This window comes from Camelus ferus, chromosome 36 (genome assembly GCF_009834535.1).
Source record: "Camelus ferus isolate YT-003-E chromosome 36, BCGSAC_Cfer_1.0, whole genome shotgun sequence".
Lineage (NCBI taxonomy): Eukaryota > Metazoa > Chordata > Mammalia > Artiodactyla > Camelidae > Camelus > Camelus ferus.
Window position 1 is genome coordinate 14,764,305 of NC_045731.1, and position 16,395 is coordinate 14,780,699.

Sequence of the window (16,395 nt, forward strand, 5' to 3'; positions counted from 1 at the left end):
ATATCTTCAAGGCACTTTCATGACTCCCCAAGTCAGCCTCCTGCCCATGACACGGCCCATGTCTGAAGGCAGATTGATGCAAACATTTCACCTCGGCTGATAGCCCAAAACTGAAGACTTAAATTCCAGTACACCATCACATAGAAATTAATGCGGAGGGACAATCTGTATTATCCCAGTAAATACTTAGATAGGCTTAGTTAAAAAAAATTAGAACACAAAATTAGATTTCAGCTATGCTTTAAAAAGACCTCTGTGCGATAAATTCAGATATACTCAACAGGGAAAAAAAAAAAACTAGAACTTCACCAAATGTTCACTAGATAGTTGGACGGCAGTAATTTTTATTTTCAAGTTTTTTTTTCTGGCTGCTTTCTAAGTGTTCTACAATAGGCGTGTATTGTTGAAGTGTCAATGGCAAAACAAGTTCTTTTTGAAACTGTATCCTCTGTTATCACATTCTTGAGATACTTTTACACAGATAATGCCAAAATATTTCTCGACCCCCAGCCCCTCCTCCTCACTTCAGTCCCACTTCCCAGCTGCCAAACTCAGCGGTGACCAGCACCCCAGTTCCCGTTCTCCTGGACGTGACTTCCCCTCTCCTTCTGCTGTGCTCTTCGATCCCATCTCCCTGCTGGCTCAGCCCCTGTCCCAGTTCCCAGAGCAAGGCAGGACTGATTTAAAAGCATGAATGCAAGGTCACCCCCTCCTCCACCCGTCTCCCATCCCTCACTCCAGCAACGTTTCCAGTCGTGCGTCTGCCTGGGCTTCTGGCCCAAGCCGCCGAGAAGTCAGTACCGCACTGTAATGCACACGCTGTCACACTCTGGAAGTAAACCCATTCAGGTGCTTTTCACCCCTTTACTAGACTGTCAACTCACAGGGCCAAGTACTGTATCTTACTTACATATGGACCCAGGACTGTGGACCCCAGAAGAGCATTCTGAATAATTTGTAAGAAAGTATCTGATGAGTGACTGCAACATTTTGTTAAACAGAATCCTGTAGGATTCGTTCAAAGACAGAGTGAGTTTGGGGACTTAATTCAATCAGTGAGCATTTAGTCAGGCCCTAATGGGGGCCCAGGTTTGTAACAGGGAGGAAATATTAGAAAAAAATAAAATAAAACCAAGGCGTAGCTCCTATCCTTGACACAGAATCTAAAGAGGCTGGGAACACCTTTAAGAAAAAATGGACAATAATTACTGTTTTAGCTTCTGCCTTAACAAGCAAAACATGAAAAATCTTCTTGCCGGAGGCCCTGACTTCACAGATGGGCAAACTGCAGTCGAGTCTGCCTGCCTGGATTCCAGACTACTGCCAGCACTGATTCTGCCTCCTGTCCCAGCTCCGCGGGCCCCGGTGTGCCTGGCTCTGCCCGCCGCTGTGGGTGTGCTCGCCCACTGCAAACGACTCCCTCGGATCTAGACTCCCTGCCTTTCCATTCGCGCTGTGAGCTAGGATCCGAGTTCCTCCTCCCTCTTTTCCTGGGATACGTCTGTCACCTGTGCTTGCACACATCCCCACAGCAACAGAAACGGTGACTACGGTCTTAGTTTTCTGCTTCAGCCTCTTCCCCACGTTCTCAAGACTGAGAACATCAGAGAACATCATGGAGGCCTCTAAACAAATCATAACAAAACACTGCTGCCTGCTGACCAACATCCGTTGCCCTTTTCCTTCACTGAACTGCCACTCAGCCCAGCTATGTGCTAAGTCCCCTCCACACAGCCAGGGGCTTCAGGGGATGCTGACCCCAGCCCAGCCCAGCAGGGGATCTGCCTCAGTCTACACCTGTCATACACGGCACTCCTTTCCTTCTTCTGCTGAGGGACTGGGGACCTAATGCTGGCCAGTGACATCAGTCGTGATGGAGGACTTTCAGCAGAAGTTTCCTCTTTTTTGTTTGTTTGTTTGTTTGTTTTTCTGGAAGGGACGTCACTGCTGCATGATGGGGTGCTCAGAACTGCAGCAGCCACCCCAGACACGCTGAGCATGAGGTCCGGACACAGAAGCGGGGAGAGAGAAGGACAGACAGGGGAGGCTGAGCTGAGGTCGGACACCTGGAGCCGCCCACCCTCTGGACTTCCTGTCACTGTTACAAATCTTTCTGAACGCATCTCCTCTGCTCTGCTGCCAGGTTACACAGAACGAACAGCACGTGTCTGAATAAACGATTACAGCACCTTTGCTTCCTACTTCAAAAAAGCAATTTTAAGATAGGGCTTCATGGGATATTTGGGTTGTTTTTAGTTTGAAGCTACTTTGAGTAAAGCTGCTAAATGTTCACATAAATGTCTTTGTGTTTTCACTTCACCTGGCAGTGGAATTTCAGGTTTGTACAGCAGAAGTAGTTTTAACATTAGGAGAAAAACGTTATATTCCCACCAGCAACGTGTGAGGGCTTCAGTTCCCTCGATACTGTCAGTCTTTTAAAACTTAGCCATTTTAGTGTTTGTGCCATCGCATCATTTGGGGGGTTTTAAATTTCATTATTTGGGTGAATAATAGATTTAATCACCTTTTCATGTGCTTATTGGCTATTCATATATCTTTCATTAAATATTTCTTCAGATCTTTTATTCATTTTTCAGTTGGATTGTTTGCCTTATTGAGATGCAAGAATTCTCTGCACAATTAGAACAATTAGTCCGTTCGCAGCTATATAGAGATAGATACACAAATGCAGCAAATCCTGTGTCTTCTGAAGAACAAAAGTTTTTTTTTTTTAATTTTGATAAAGTCTAGTTTATCTTTCGCTTTTAATTGCATGATTAGTGCTTGCTGGGTACTATTTAAGACATCTTTGCCTAACCCCAAATCACAAAGATTTCCTCCTATAATTTCTTTTAGAAGTTTATATACTCAAAATTTACAGACAAATCTCAAACACATACACAAGGAAAAAAGGAGACAAAAATGAGTACACTTCTATGATTCAATCTATAATCACTTCAGGAACAGGAAAAACTAACCTCCAGAGGCAAGAAACAGATTAAGTAGAAGGGCATTTTTTAGGAAAATGGAAATACTCTGTACCTTGATTACAGTGGTGGTTACACAGGTACATTTACCAACACAACAGTATTTAAAATGCGTGTACTTTATGATACATATGAAATACACCTCAACAAACTTGTTTATTAAAAATGTAATGGGAATCTGGAGCTGGATTGGGTGTAAGACAGGTGCCTGCACAGTCCTATGGGATGAGATTTAGGGAATAAGCAAGACATTCTTAACCTTCAAGTATGTATAACTTCTTAAATAAATATACATTGCCTAATTCCAAATTCATTAGTGCCACATAGTGTTTCAAAGACAGTAGCATTATTCAAACAAGACAAACGTATGCTGGGCTAGTCCCTACATGGAGGTAGCCACTGACTTTATCCCCCGTCCAGGAATGATTTTAAAAAGAAGAGAGAGGTGAGGCTGGGGAGGTAAGAAAGGGATGGGTTCTTTAGTTCCCCCTTGGCCCAGAGACTCAGTGAAACTAAATTTGCAGGTTTCTTGGAGAAGGGAAAGCACATGCCACTGAAGGTGAAGGTTCTCCTCATGCAGCAGTAGTTTATGTCTCAAAAGAAAAAAAAAAAAATGGGACACTGTAAGAAATAAATCATTATACCCTGAAATTTTAAGGAAAACTCACAAGTGTAACAGAAAAGAACAAATCTGACTCCACATTAGATCCGTTCCTTTGGCTTCAACCCTGCGCCCTGTTTTCTAGGCTCAGTCTTGCTGGTCCTGCACCTTCTGTAAAATAATGTTGCCTTTAGCCTGAAACTAGACAGGAGAGCCTGTTCTCAAGACTCTGACCTTAAAGGCTATGAACACTTTTGCACTTATAAAAAGATGACAAGTTGCAGAACAGAAAATAACATTTGTTTTGTTGGAGGTTTTACAGGGGCACCATGACCTGACCCACGTGGACAGCTGCAGGAACAAAGAATTCCTACAGCAAGAAGTTTGCAACAGCCGACCACACACCCTCCCCCTTTTTAGCTATAAAGGAGCCTGCATTTCTGACTTGGGGAAGATGGTTCTCCAGGACATTAGTCTGCTATCTTCTCGGTCTGCCAGCTTTCCAAATAAAGTTGCTATTCCTTGCCCCAACACCTCGTCTCCGGATTTATTGGCCTGTCGGGCAGCAGGCAGAACGAGTTTGGACACAGTAACACAAGCAGAATTATAGGATTTTATAGCTAGAAGACACTGAATCATCTAGTCCAAGTCAATTAAAATACTGATTAAATAAATAAGCCTTGGAGGCTTGTTTAGTCATATAATTAGGGGGGTAAAAACCTTGCGAAAGGACCCAGGTGTCCTGATTTCTCATTCAGTTCTGTTATAAACTTATACTTTCTAGCCCAATGCTCTGCATGGAGCAGGCATTTAAAAAAAAAAAAAAAAGCCTGTTGAATGAATTCATGTTAGGTAATGTGATTTTAAAAATACACAGAAGCGTAAGTGAATAGAGGGATAAATTTAGTTGCAGGCACTTTTCCCAATGAGTTCTGTATGTACTTTTTATGCCATTTCTGCATTTTAGAGAGGGGGAAAAACATATTTTGTGAAATGACTCTGGGGAGGCATCAATGCCTGAAGAAGGGTATGGAGGACAAGTGGTTAACTCTCAAGGATTGAGGGACGCCCTTCCTAGAAACAGCTGAGGACAATTAGCTCTTTCCGAGGTAGTTAAGGGACATTTCTACCTCCTTACTGAAAAATGCACTAATGATGTTTAACAACTGCTTCCAGCCCTATGAATTTAAGATAAAGTCGGAAGACTGGATTCTCACCAAACTATTGTCTAGCCACAATAAAAATCAGATGAGAATGAACTGGATCCTGTACCTTACAGCTCAAAGCTCATAAGGCAGAAACAAGATAGAAACAAAATGACACACGGAGAACACCAAGACCGTTTGGCAATGTGTCAGAGAAACCGTAGATATGGGAACAGCTTGCCAACAGCCCCTCCCTCCCACGGGCGCACTGAAGGACTAGAACGCCTGAGAGCGAACTTTGGATGTCACAGGTCAAAAACCCACCAGAGGTCACGTACTGAAACCCCACTCCCCCGACACTGGAATTTACACGTGCAACCCAGGAAGAGGCATCAAGGACAGGGGCTGCACAGAGAACTCCTGAACCTTACATTGAAATCTACACCCACCTCCCACACCCTCTCCCCACCCTCTTGCTCACTATTTCCAAAAAAAAAAAAAAAGAAAAATTCAAAGGTTGATGGGGAGACGGATCTGATCTTTGCTTCCTATCTTCTTAGTGGGCCACCCTGCGATAAAGCCTCTTCTCTCTGAACAAGTCCATTGCCTTGGCATTTGGCCTTTCTGTTGCACAGCAGGCAGCAAGCCCACTTGCTAGGTTATGGGAACATCAAAGCCTCTGGTCACTTATGGAGCCGTTGTGGTTTCTGAGTAGTTTGTGGGCGAACTGACATACCCCTAATCAAGAATTCCTGGCTTCAGTTGTGAGATATCAAGGCACCATTAAAAACAAAAAAAAAAGATCCTTGGATTTACTGCAGATGTGTAATGAACAACATAAAAATGTTTATACATATGAAAATGTTAAACGTATCCTAGTAATTGAACGGGCAGTTAATATTTTCAGCTCAGAGGGGAGGGTATATCTCAGGAGTTGAGTGCAGGCTTAGCATGCACGAGGTCCTGGGTTCAATCCCCAGTACCTCCATTAAAAATAAATAAATAAACCTAATTACCTCCCCCCAAACATACATACATACATACATAGAATATTTTAAAAACTGTTTCAACTCTATAGATGAAACAAAATTAATTAATTTTCTCTCATCCTTACTCTACCTCTCCCTTAGGTCATCACCTTAACTTATAGAAAATACAATTGCTTATTTTTCACTCCTGTTAATGCACATTGTCTTCACATCCGAAAAATATTAGTCTAAGAATTGTATACACAGATACAGCCTTTAAATAAGAAGGAATAAAAGCCCTATAAAACGAAGCTTTGTAAGTTCAGACTATCACTGTGTTTTTTATAAAGCATTACAAGTAATAATCTCAAACAGATTGCAGAATGCAGATCTGTGGTGAGTTAGAATTCATCTCCAAGGTAAAAATTCACTTATGAGGAAAAGTAAAATGTCTAAAAGTAGTCTGTCAAAGATCACTGATGCTTTCATATGAAACTGACTAGAAGTGAGACATTTGAAAATGTTTTATTTAGATATGCTGCATCTTTAAAAACATCAGAAATTGAGAAAACTCTCAAAACAGAAAATTAAAATGCTATAGTCTATTGTCTGTTAAACTTCTAGCTTCTGGAAAAACACCCATTGTTCACAATTATACATCTTAAGATAATATTCAAGAGACCAACTTTGTGTAGCATTAGAACTACAATATAATTATAAGAGGATTTTTATTATTTTGGAGGAAGGAATGAAATTGTGTGTATCTATAAAAAATGGATTAAACGTGAGCACCACAGACACTCTTGTAACTTGCAGGTTGGTTTTTCTGGAAATCCTTTTTTGATAAAAATAACCCAATTCAAATATAATTTATGCTGCTGGATAAATATTTGATGGATATACATTTCAAAATAGATAACGAACACCAACCATAAATAAAGGCACATCAACAGACGTAGCCAGTGAGCAACTATCACCCCACGCTGAGCAGACATTTAACTTGCTCAGCGCACAATCCTAGACAGATTCTCTGTTGTCACCATGCTCTAGCCTCCTGGTAACACCTGGAAGAGCATAACACTCTTGGAATCATTAATAATCTTGAACACCAACCAAAAAAAAAAAAAAGAGAGAGAGAGAGACTGCGGGAACAAGGCAAAGTCAACAATGAAGCAAAAATAAAGTCCCTGGAAATACAATTGTCCTAACGATGACTGGATTTCTATATAACAAAACAAAATCATCCTGGTTACTATTCTCCAAGATACGGTCCTGGAATACTCATGGGTTCAAGCAAAACAAGAGAAGGTCATGACAATCATAATATTAAACATTTATTGTTTAGAAAGGTCAAGTTTCTCTTTGTCTTGAAGTTTGAAGAAAAGGTAGAAAGAATGCTCTGGGTCCTCACGGTGACACAGGCTCTGAATTCCGTGTCTTGATGTGGGGCTTTGGGTGAGACAAAGAGCTCAAACAAGGTCCCCGAGGTGGCTGCACACTCCATGATGAAGTGGATCCTCCAACACAGGTGGTCTCGTCCCAAGTGACAGTGTAATTATTCCAACTGTACATGTATCATGCCTTTAACACCCCCCCCCCAGGATTCCAGTGATTCGTCTTCCCAGACACGTGGTGCTTCTTCCCTTTCGGCGACAGTTCCAGCCGTGGAACCCACACCCCGTGCAGTCCCTCCCAGGAGGCCGTGTCTGAGCCCTGGTGCTGCTCCTGAGGACAGTCTTCCTCTGGCTACGTACACATCTGCCTCTTCAGCATCCCCCTAACCACTTAGCTCACTTTTCATGTCTTTCCATTAAATACCATATACAGTCTTGGGCTGTTTCTAAGCCATTTCTCCTAATCATAATAATGCTTGATACATCCTTTGCTTACTCCAATTACCGTGCTGAACGCATTTAACCCTTGAAGCAATCCCACGCATCGGGGTCTACCGTAATTCCCACTTTGTAGATGAGTTCAAAGACTCACATACTACACAAGGGCAGAACATTCTACACCTTAAGGAGGGCTGGTACCTGAATCTAAACCTCTCTTCAAAGGTCTTGTTCTTTGCCACTGTGGAATACGACCTCACACAAATACCTGTTCTCCTCCACTAGGCTGTCAGCGAAGGTCAAAGAGAGAGTCTTGTACTTCCTTTGGCTACTTCATACACTTAGCTTCAGGTTGAGCAGTTTTAAGAGCTCTGAAAAAGGCACAGAGAATGTCCCCAAATATTTCCTTCAGGGTCTGTAAGATGTTCTATTGGGTCTTTATCTGTACCACACATTCTTTAAGGTCCAGTCAACTAAAGGCAGAAGCCTCTAGAACTTAAATTCTTCAGAGGAAGTCGGTCTTAATCGGTGAACTGGATAATGATCAGAGTAGCAGGCTGTGTTTTCAAGACACTGGTTCTTCTTCTGTTTCATATTTTACTCAAGTCTCTCCCAAGATCTTGCTGTAAACAAATGCTATCTTCCTTTCTCTTCTTTAATAACCTCGTAAATTTTGTTTTCACTAAGTGGATGAATGTTTACAAAGAAGGCAAATGAAAAGTATCTTACTTTTCATAGTAAGCACAGTATTAAAAACAGAGGCATACACCCACATGGCTCTGTGTAGCAAACTGCAGTCAAAGAGGAGCAGGGCTGACTGTGGGGCTGCCTCCTCCCCACACGCACAACCATGATGCGCCACCAGGAAAAAGCAGTAGAGGTGTTGGGGAAGAGTCATGTGAAAGGAAGTGAGTATAAACCTATCCTATTATATTCACATACAATCACTACCAACGTCTTTCACTGGCTTCATGGCGTTCCAGGTAAATGACCACCACCACCACCACCACGAAAAAGCACTCCCCCCGACAACTGTTAAGCCATGTAACCACCCACACACGGCACGGTTGACTGTAATTCTGCATCCGGATGTTGGTAACCCTGATAATTCAACCAAGCCTCTGCCACATGGCTTAAGCGTCAGCCAGGCCATTAATGGAATTGCATCCCTACCAAGGGCAGTTGGGGCAGGGGGTGGATCCATCATGCTTAACACCACACACTTCCCCACAACTGATTCAGATGATTAACTGTGTCAGCTCTTCATCAAATCAGCACTCAATCACTTTGGAAGGTAATTCTCTTCATCTCAACTCCTGCTTTACATTCCCATAAAACGCAAACGTGCATATTGCTCTGCTGGCATACTAATAATTTAAATGAAGAGAAAAAAAATCAATAATTTACCCCACAGCATAGTTTTTTTTACTGGCAGCTTCACTGAATCTGCCATTAATTTCTGTCCCTCCCCACACACTCATCAAACATAAAACACAGCTATTCTACAAATATGAAGGGTTTTTCTCATTTTTTGTTTTTTTTTAAAGGATCCTATAGATAGAACAAAATACAGGCTTCTAAATACTCCGTGTCTGAGTAATACCGTTTCTCAGATCTTTCAGAAATGACGAACACACTAAACACTCTGAGGCATGGCTGTCCCGCCGTGGACGGATAAAGTTTTCAGCAGCAAGGCTTGCAAAAAAGGAACACTGTCAAACTATCATTTACATATAATAGAAGGGGCTAGAGGGCAAGCGAAAGAGAGCAAAGCGAACTACATCCTTTGGTGAAAATAAGTGGGGCAAACCCAACAGGAACTTGAAATTGTTAATAATGGTCGCAGGGCTCATTCAGCTTCTCCACTGATGCAAACCACAGAGTCACACCGTGTGCTTCTCTTCAGACAGCTTCCCGATTTCCGTCAGGTGGAAGAGAAGGGGTAAGGGTATCCGTTGACAGCTACCATGCAGCGAATGCTACCAAAATGGGCTATTTATAAGCCTGCGGAGTATCACCTCATCACTCCAGACTGTCTACTGTCCTCCTCTAGAAGTTAACTCACGATGAACAAAGGTGCGTCCCCTCCACCCTTCTGCTCTCTGTTTTCCCAAGTCAGTCCACCCTAGTGTTTTGTATGCTGACCAAAACATTCCATAAATAATGCCGTGGTGCACACACATTAAAGTTTGGGGAGTTTCCGCCTCCGAAGTAGGCAGTGACAGGACTAAGGACACAAAGGTTCAACCCCAAGCCAAACGTGAGGCGGGTGGTTTGAAAATATCAACCCAAAGAGGCCTAGGGGGAAAGGACACAAGCGTCCACTGCCACCGCCCTCCGTCCCCTCCCCTCTTCCTCTCTTGTTCTCTTCCTCTCTTTTTTCCTGGTGGCTTCTCACAGAGACAATCAAAGCAGGGAAAGCTGGGTTTTAAATTTGTGAGACAGACACTGGGAATATGTAATTCCCGGAAGGAAAAAAGGAAACTGCTACAGAGGGGCATGGGGCGGGGGCGGGGGCGGTCTGGCAACATGTCTAAGTAACAACCCTCCCCGCCCCCACCCTAATACAGCACCAACCCATAGATTCTTCCTCGACCCTCTTCTCCTTCCAGTTCCCAGTACTCTGTCCAACTTGACCCTTAATCCAAATAACACGGAGATCCACAGGGCATCCACTGTACAAGAGTGTGTCTCTCAGTATTTGTGCCCAATTTGGAGGGGGAAGCCCCTGAATCCGGACAATTGTACCAGGCAAGGGATCTCCTACCGGGGAAAGGGTAAAGAAAGGGGGGAAAAGAGAGATGGAGACCAGAGGAAAGGGAGCCAGAGCTGCTGCGCTCTCAGGCAAGGGGATGCAAGGAAGACAGGGAAGAAAGAAAGGGTGGGAAGGAAGTGGGGCTGGGAGAGAGGAAGAAAGGGATGAAAGAAAGGCTGCAAGGGAGAAAGGAGGGGAGAGGAGAGAGGGATGTTGGGAAGGATGAGGGCGGGAGGGCTGGGGAGCGGAGAGGGAGGGGAGGACGGCGAGGATGGGAGGGAGGGAGGGAGGCAGGCAGGCAAGGATGGAGGATGCTCTGCCCGGGACTCACCTCTGTGGGTCGGTGGGAGTTTCTCGTTCTCCTCCTCTCTCTCGCCCGTTCCCCGCAGCTGGAGGGGCAGCCACAGAAGCGACTGGCGAGGCGGCGGCGGGGACGAGGGCAGCAGCTGCTGCAGCCGCCTCTGGCCGAGGTGCGGCGTCGCCTGCTCCGCCCGCCGGCCCGGGTCTCCGCCTCACTCAGGGCTGGGAGCCAGCCGCTCCCCCCTCCCCCCGCCCGCCCCGCGTCCTGCCCAAGCGCGAGCGGCAGCGGCCCGGATCGCCGCTAGGGGAAGCAGCCAGTGCGCAGGCGCGGCCGCCGGCTCGCTCGCGCGCCCCCGCGGCCCCCGCGGCTCCGCGGGGCTGGGGGAGGCCCGGGGTGGGGGCGGGCGGGGGCGCACGCGGCCTGGGGAGCTCGGAGCCGGCGGGGCGGGGCGGGGCTGGGGAGGCGAGGCCGGCCGCGCCGCAGGTGGGGGGAGGGGCCGGCGGCGGAGGGGCCTGGCCGGAGGGCGCAGGTGCCGTGTCCATGACAACCGCGTTGCCCTGCGGGCGGGCCCGCGGTGAGCCGCCCGAGGACCGGACACCCAGAGCGGGAGCGGTCCTGGGCGGGAAGGGGACGTGGGCTGCAGAGCAGGAAGAAAGGGTGAGCCCAAGAGGGCGCGTGGCAGGAGGAGGGCAGGGCCCTGGCGCAGCCGAGGTGGTGACTGACGGAGGAGGGAGGTTTGTTGGGACCTGGGGCGCCGAGAGGAGGGGGGTTGGACTTAAAAAGGACCTAGAAGGGTATGGAAGTGTTAAAACAAATGAAACATTTGCTCGTTTCGCAAGCCTTTACTGAGTGCTGTCTCTGTAGGGGGCATTGTGGTTTATATCAAGGAATATAGCTGAGCCCCTAATTTGTACCAGGTACTCCACTCGGGCATTTTGAGATATCCGAAATGTTTAGTATACGGCGTTTGTCCTCGCGGGGGTTATATGTCAGTTACGGAACTTACACCGGGATTTCAGGGAGCGAATCCTCTGTTTACCACCATCAAATGGGGTTTGATGGTGGTGGAATGTAAGTGTTACAAAAGTGTTAGATCCGAAAAAGGAGCACAGCTGTATCAGATGTGAAACGTAAGAGACAGTTACCTTTGTTCTGCCACAGTGCCAAGTGAATTTTTTTTTAATTTCAAGAGAGAAAAATAAAAACAAACAAACCTCTGGCAATTTGGTATGACAAGTGATACTACATTCACAACATGCAAACTGGCCTCCGCCCCACCGGCATCAGTGTGTTTGTCACGCTGACAGTTGCACGGCTTTGTGACACATGGTACACGCATTTTTTACACTTATTCTTATTGGCAACGTCAGCTGTTACATCCCCGTCTCATTCCCAAACTGGTATCTGCAATTGTTTTAAGATTGTGTCAAACTCATGTGTCTTATTCACTCTAGCCAGTGACTATAGACCAGTATCTCTGTCCGTTACTCTTTCTCTCCCAATACCTTTTTGCCTTTCTTTGTCCTTGTCACCAGCACTTTGCCAATTTAAAAATTCCAGAGAGAAAGTGGACAAGAGTCACCAGATGCAGGCTTTAAAAACCCACTAGCCTAGAAAGATATTTCAGGACCATGGACAGCGTTGTCGCGTGCTCCTCCCAGCGAGCTTTACCCTTTGGCTCAGCCTATGGAATCATGAGAAGGATGCTAAAGAAGGTACAGGAAGTGCTTCAGGAAGTAATTGCCGAGTGCCAAGTGATATGTGACAAAAGATAGGAACAGAGTGGAAAACGGAAAAAGCATACCGTGGACTGGAGCAAGTAGGAAGCAAGCAGGCCCCGCTAGTCTTTGAATAAAGAATGGGTAAGATTGGGGTTAGTTTAGCCAAGGATGTGCTTGAATAAAAATGGGGATACTTCATGCTACTGCAACACAGTATCTTCCTGCAGGTGGAGGCCACCTCTGACTTTAAACGGTCCAAGCATATAGAAAGGGTAAGAGTGGTTCTATGTACATGAAGTAGAATACTCTCTCAGGGAGGTTTTTGTTGTTGTTAACTGTGATTTCTTCATTATCTAGTCAGGCTGGTGGGGGACACACTAAAAAAATATACAGGCCGAAGGGTTATCAGACCTCTCTTTAAATGTCGAGAGCATGCATTTATAGCTTTGTGCATTGTTTTGAATTGGGCCTGAATTTCTAATTCTATATTTTAATTGGCAGTAGACAGACAGAGAAAGAAGAAAACCAACGTAGACAGGGTGCTATCTTGTCAAAATGAGATGCACCTCGTTCTTGTTTCATAGTGACTTTCAAAACGATTAGATATTACTGAGAGAACTTTAAAAGTCATTTGTAAGATATTTATAAGGGTTTGTCCATGCAGTTACTTTAAATTAGAGTTAATAATAATAATAATAATAATAATAATAATAATAATAATAATAAAACGCATAAAAGCTATCCCTTATTTCTCAGAACCCTGGTCTCCCTCACTGTTCCTTCAAAATGCACCAAACTATTGTCTGTGAGTCAGATAATGATAAGAAATTACTCAGGCGATGCATGTAAGTCACCAGCAGGCAAATGGGCAGCTGAAAATTTTGTTCTCTGCCTCCCAAAATTTGCTAACTTTTATATTTTGAGTGAAGGGGGAATCTCCAACCCTACCTACCCTATGGAAACATCCGATTTGGGTATTACTTTAGCCATACTTATTTCTGTCTGATAAGAGTCTAAACATTCTTGTGTAAATAATGGCTATCATTTGATACTGAAAAGCTATAATTTTATTTGTCCCCATTCCAAACCAAGAGGATAATTTTTTAACCTTATTTCTTTTGTTTTGAGACTGCTTGTGAGTCTGACTGTTTTCAATTTTCTTGATTTAAGTGTTGTCCTTCATTTCAATGACACAAACATACACAGCCCTAAGAAAAACAAGCAGCTTTTCCCTTCCCCCATTCATATTAAGGATTTACACCAAGGTAAATAACAAACAAAAAGAGTATTGTTAAAAGTACATTATTGTACCAGTGGGGGAAAATACTATATGTAATTAAAACACTATTTAACCTGCAATAATATGACATATGTAGATTTTTAGAACAGACTCCAAACGAATATATGCAATCCTAGGTAAAATTTTCCCCAGCGCTCACACATTTAAATATCAGGCCTCTACACACTGGGCCCCTCATTCAGTCTGTCAGTTCCTGAAATTTCTCTATCAAATCCTCCTGAGCAATTCACTTTTTAATAGACTTTATATTTTACAGTGGTTTAAATTCACAGCAAAATCGAGCAGAAGGTACAGAGAGTGTCCATTTACGTCCTGCAGCCACCCAGACCAACCCTCCCCCCGCTGCTGACATCCTGCGCCACAGTGTTACACTTGTGAAGACCAGTGAATCTGTGGGGAGGCTATAGCTCAAGTGGTAGTGCAGCTTAAGTGGTAGAGGACGTGCTTGGCGTGCACAAGGTCCTGGGTTCAATCCCCAGTCCCTCCTGTAAAAATTAATAAACCTAGTTACCTCCCCCCCAACAAAAAAACTAAAACACCAAACAATGAACCTACGTTAACATATCATTATCACTCAAAGTCCACAGTTTACACAATGGTTCACTCTTGAACTTGCTGTGGGTTTCGACAAATGTATAAATGACATGTATCCACCAGTGTTTCCCAGAATCATTTCACTTCCCGAAAAATCTTCTATGCTCTGTCTTTTCATCCTTCCCTCCCCCCAGGGCCTGGTGACCTCTGGTCTTTTTGCTGTATCCACCATTTTCTCTTTTCCTGAGTGGCAGATAGTGGGAAGCATACAGCATGTCGTCTTTTCAGATTGCCTTCCCCCACTTAGCAATATTCATCTGAGTTCCCTCCATGTCTTCGTGGCTTCATAGCTCATTTCTTTTTAGTGCTGAATAATAATATTCCATTGTCTGGATATACCACAGTTTGTTAATCCATTCACCTACTCAAGGAAATCTTGGATGCTTCCAAATGCTGGCAATTATGAATAAAAATAATATAGAAATTTTACCTTTTTGATAACCTTCCTAAGTACGTCAGACTTTGTCGTGGTACTTGTTGCATGTGATTAGCACCCCAGAACTTCTTAGATGATTCAGCCTGTTCTCACAAACCTTGCCACAGATTTCTTCTCTTGCCTAAAATATATTAGCCAGCGAAACTCTCACTTTTGTTGTTTTTATCTACTCCTTTCATTAAAAAAAGCAACAACACTAAATAACTTGTCTTAGAATCCTTGTTTTCTACCTACTCTATCCACTCCCTTTTTCCAAGCATATTTATTATTCATATCACTAGGCAATTGTGTGTGCATGTTTTATGTTTGCAAATAAATACAAAGGGTGTTTTAGGAATCACGTGCATAAAATTTCTTCCTTTCGCATTTTGAAACTTTTCAGCTGCAATATTATATAGATAGAATGTGGTAAGCAGAATGATGGACCCCTGAAGATCTCCCCGCACCGCTCCCTTGAACCTGTGAGCTGTTACATTACATGGCAAAGGGAACTTTACAGATATTATTAAGGTCAGGGGATTTAACAACGGGAGATGGTCCAGGATTCTTTGGATGAGTTCCATATAATCACATGTGCTCTTAAAAGTGGACATTTCCTTGGCTAGAGTCAAAAGGTATGGGAGATGGGGCCGAAACATCAGAGAGATTCCAAGCATGAAAGTAACTTGAACGGCTTTGCTGGATTTGAAGGGGCTGTCAACCAGGAACTGAGGGCAGCTTCTGGAAGCTGAGAACGACCCCTGGACAGCAACCTGGCAACGAAACAGACCTCAGTCCTACAACCCCAGGGAAATGAATTCTGCCAGCAACCTGAGCAAGCCTAGAAATCAATCACTGTTCATCAGGGCCTCCAGGAGGGAACACAGACCTGCCAAAGCTTCGATATTGGTCTTGTGAGACTCTAAGCGGAGGAATCAGCTACCTCTCTTCACTTCGGAACTGCAGACGTGTGAGATGAATGTGTCTTAAGCAGCTAAATTTGGGGGAATTTGTTAAGGAATTTGATAGAAATAGAAAGAATAGATAGAAAACTAATACAGAAAGATTCTATAACCACTTTATCTGCAGAAAAAAAAGAGAGAGAGAAAGAAACTTCATTGGATGGCACTTACTAGTACCTGTAAGTTGCAGCATAACCACATTTTAGTTTGTGATGTTGGGCAAAGTTGCTTAATGTCGGTCAAGCTTAGTTCCACAGTCTGAAAACGATGGCCATTTTTATCTGTGCTCCTGACTTTGCTGTGAGAAATAACTGTCCATAAATAGATGTGCTCTTTCTTTAATTAATATTCCTAACATGAGTGAGGAAATGAATCAGACATTAAAATAAGACTACTCCTTGGTACATTTTGACCACTTTGGATCTGTTTCCATCATCTTTTATTTCCAAATGATCATTTAAAAGGGAAAAAAAAATAGCCTGTAATAAGTCTTAAACTAAATACATCACTCCCATCTTCAGATTCCGTAACAGACACACGTTCCCTTAGAGAAAGCTGTGGCAACTGCTTAATAAGTTTCAAAAATTGTCTCATCTTACTGTTCACTGTTACCCTGCAAGAGCATTTTTCTAAATTCTGTTCTAAGAGGAAGAGTCTCAGTCTGAATTCTTTCAATAGCAAATGACTGCAATCCAACTTCAACTAGTTTGAGCCAAAGGGAAATTCTGGCTCATGTATCTGCGAAGTCCAGGGTGTGACTCGGGGGGGCTCATCAAAAATACTAATCATGGCAAAGGCTCTGATTGGCCTTGTG

General features: G+C 43.9%; 1 protein-coding gene across 2 annotated transcripts in view; it reads right to left on the reverse strand.

Annotated features, from left to right (window-relative positions):
• Positions 1-10,801, reverse strand: part of CTNNA2 (catenin alpha 2) — a 944,841-nt gene extending 934,040 nt beyond the window's left edge. For both annotated transcript variants that reach the window (XM_032474170.1, XM_032474172.1), the window contains exon 1: positions 10,620-10,801. The gene's annotated coding sequence lies outside the window, so the exon portion shown is untranslated. The remainder of the gene's footprint in view (positions 1-10,619) is intronic.
• Positions 10,802-16,395: the final 5,594 nt, after the last annotated feature.